This window comes from Clupea harengus, unplaced genomic scaffold (assembly GCF_900700415.2).
Source record: "Clupea harengus unplaced genomic scaffold, Ch_v2.0.2, whole genome shotgun sequence".
Taxonomy (NCBI): Eukaryota; Metazoa; Chordata; class Actinopteri; order Clupeiformes; family Clupeidae; genus Clupea; species Clupea harengus.
The window spans coordinates 50,225-53,787 of NW_024879826.1; the positions used below are offsets into that span (position 1 = coordinate 50,225).

Below are 3,563 nucleotides of genomic sequence, written 5' to 3' on the forward strand. Positions count from 1 at the left end.
TTACTTTACACCTCTGATATACAGTAGGTCTGATATTATACTTACTCTATATCTTTATATCAGTATTACAGACACACACGCTTACATGAATAATCACATATGCATACAGTATAAACAAGCTTTAAGGCAGATTGGAAGCCTCCTTCAGTTTACCAGCCCAGGTGCACCTTTCCTCACCATCCCCCATCACTTCTCAGTTCACACTCCCAGCCCCCTACTACACTCCTCTGTGGAGTCTGCAGGCTGCACGCCCACGCCAGGACCACCAGACGTGTAAATGGTGCTTATTAGGGGTGGGAATCTCTTGGCACCTCACGATTCGATTCGATTCCGATTCAGAGGTCAACGATTCGATTCTAAACCGATTATCGATTCTAAACCGATTATCGATTATCAATTCTAAACCGATAAAACGATTATCGATGCATCTCGATTTTTAAAACATTTGAGTTTGCTACTCAGAGTCTCAAATCACTTCCTACTTTGAGTTTGATAATTAAAGAAAATCAACAGATGAATTACCTTCTCTATTTTTTTTATTAGAGAAAAAGTTTTTCTTTGTCACAATTATGACTTTCTATGAACAATGCAATAATCGATGCAGCTTGCATTTCAACACAAAATGAATGTGTAAAAAAATATATATATATATATATATTTATTAAAAAATCGATTATGAACTTTTCTGAATCGAGACAGAATCGTTCTAGAGAGAATCGAGAGAAATCGAAAAATCGATTTTTTTTTTTTCCACCCCTAGTGCTTATAGACATGGAATTACTGCCCAAAACCCTTTGTGATGATAGTTTGCATTCTAAAAGCTCCTACAGCTAATTGGCTAGGTTTGAATCCAGGAAGCTAATTGGTCAGTGTAACGTCCCGGCTCTTAGGCTCGTTACAAGAAACCGAAATACAACAAAGTTATCCAAAATGCAAAAGTTTAATTTCCAAAGTTTCAAGTCACAGTACATGCTATCAACAGTTTGCTCTCTTGCCCTCTTGCTCTCTCTCGATCAGGAAGTGCCGGTTCTTTATAGCACAAAGACACGCCCCCCCCCCCCCCCCCCAGGTGGTTGATCACGGGCACCTGGAAGACAGAGAGTGAACACAGCCTGCACGCACACACTCAAATGACATACATACGCATTCATGCAGACAAAACGGGCAGAGCGGACGAACCAAAAGGGGTGTCACAGTCAGACAGAAGAAGCAATATATTAACACCACAGCGTGGAGTCAGATAACTGACCTCACCTTTTTAAGGCTTGCACTGGTATGCTCTGAACGTTTGCTGTACGTGTACTTCACCAGCAGTACAACTATACTGTAGTTCTTTCTTTGCTGATTTTGCTGATTTATACTTGCATCAATGGATAGTTTGACCCAGTTCCTTTTTTCCAAAACAGAACTGAAGTCAGAAATGTCTGGATTTACTGAACCTTCACAACTTGCTACTTCAGTGAAGAAGGAGGTAAAAGAAGAAGAATTTGATGATTTCCTACAAGAATATCTGTCTACATTTAAGACAGTGGAAGAAAAGCCTGAACTGGAATATGAATGCAAGACTGAAATGAACACGTCACCCACCATGACCTTGAGAGAAGAAAAGTATTCACCAATGGAAATTAAAGATGAATTTGATTCAAGAGAGTATGGTGACTTTGACTCTTTACCTACAAGTAAGTTGCTTGCTTATTGTAATGTGTTATGTATATTTACAACACTTGAATTTTAGAGACCTATTCAATGAACAGAAATACTGTGGGTATATTTTAGTCAAGAGATAATATCTGCAGTCTGGTACATTCAAATGAGAGAGTTTCTGGCATCATTTTGTCTCTGTAGGTAGACACTAATGCGGCGACAACTGAATGTCGCCGAGAGGCTAAGTAAGGGAGATTCACTTGAGTGACGCGCTACCAACAATTTCAATGTCCGCTCTGGAGGTTACGATTTCTTTTGTTTATTTTTATGGGCAGATAAACATCCTTCTTGAATAGGACAGCAGATAGAAAAGTGCAAGTGCTTCTGTGCAAGGTGGCGATAATAAATATACATGCAATTCATCCAATAAGCGTTTTAGTTAGTCCATAAAATCCAAAGTTCCAATAGTCCATAAAATCCAAAGTTCCAATACTCAGCATATTGAGCGGTCAACAAAAACTGTGCTCTCCCTACTCACCCCCTCCCCATACTACCACAGGTGCCCAGGTGCATATATTCATTCACCAATTCCTATGCCAATACCCACGTGACTTGCATACACACCCACCAGATATCAAAATAAAAGCACCAAAGCACAGACCAATTCAACTATGGCATATGGCCGCTATAGACACTTTTATCCTAAGTCACAATTCAAGTGACATTCAATTATATCAAATAACCAATACATAAAAAACTTCTTAAATATATGTACCAGTATTGTAGAAATAACATACCAGATAGAGGAGAAGAGAGAATATATTGTTGAATTATGTATTCTTATAATATTCTAGGAGACATTCAAAGGATCCAATCTAACAAGAAAGGGAATACTGAGGGAAAAAGAAACAAAGAGACACGTCATGGAAGCCTCCAGCGCAGAAAGACTTCATACCAGGAAATACATCAGCGACAGGACACCGGGGAGAAACAACATGAATGCTCCCAGTGTTTCAAAACATTTGCTAGACGTTGCTATCTTGTAATTCATCAAAGAATACACACAGGAGAAAAGCCCCCTCAGTGCAGTACATGTGGGAAGGCCTTCAGTCAAATGTCTAATCTCAAGAAACACCAGAAGATCCATACTGGGGAAAAGCCCCATCAGTGCAGTACATGTAAGAAGGCCTTCAGTCAATTGTGTAATCTCAAGAAACACCAGAAGATCCATACTAGGGAAAAGCCCCATCAGTGCAGTACATGTGGGAAGGCCTTCCGTCAAATGACAAATCTCAAGACACACCAGATGATTCATACTGGAAAAAATCCCCACCAGTGCAGTACATGTGGGAAGGCCTTTAGTAACAAGTATACTCTCAAGACACACCAGAGGATCCATACTGGGGAAAAGCCACACCAGTGCAGTACATGTGGGAAGGCCTTAAGTTGCATGTCTGCTCTCAAGACACACCAGAAGATCCATACTGGGGAAAAGCCACACCAGTGCAGTACATGTGGGAAGGCCTTTAGTCAAATGACAAATCTCAAGATACACCAGATGATCCATACTAGGGAAAAGCCACACCAGTCCAGTACATGTGGGAAGGCCTTTAGTGACAAGTCTACTCTCAAGACACACCAGAGGATCCATACTGGGGAAAAGCCACACCAGTGCAGTACATGTGGGAAGGCCTTAAGTTGCATGTCTGCTCTCAAGACACACCAGAAGATCCATACTGGGGAAAAGCCACACCAGTGCAGTACATGTGGGAAGGCCTTTAGTCACATGTATCATCTCAAGACACACCAGATGATCCATACTGGGGAAAAGCCACACCAGTGCAGTACATGTGGCAAGGCCTTTAGTGACATGTCTCCTCTCAGGAGACACCAGATGATCCATACTGGGGAAAAGCCAC

General features: G+C 41.1%; 1 long non-coding RNA gene across 1 annotated transcript; it reads left to right on the top strand.

The window, feature by feature from the left end:
• Positions 1-1,477: 1,477 nt before the first annotated feature.
• On the top strand, positions 1,478-3,048 carry LOC122130467. Its single transcript, XR_006151895.1, has 2 exons — positions 1,478-1,679; positions 2,499-3,048. It is a non-coding gene; the product is annotated as an uncharacterized LOC122130467 (long non-coding RNA).
• Positions 3,049-3,563: the final 515 nt, after the last annotated feature.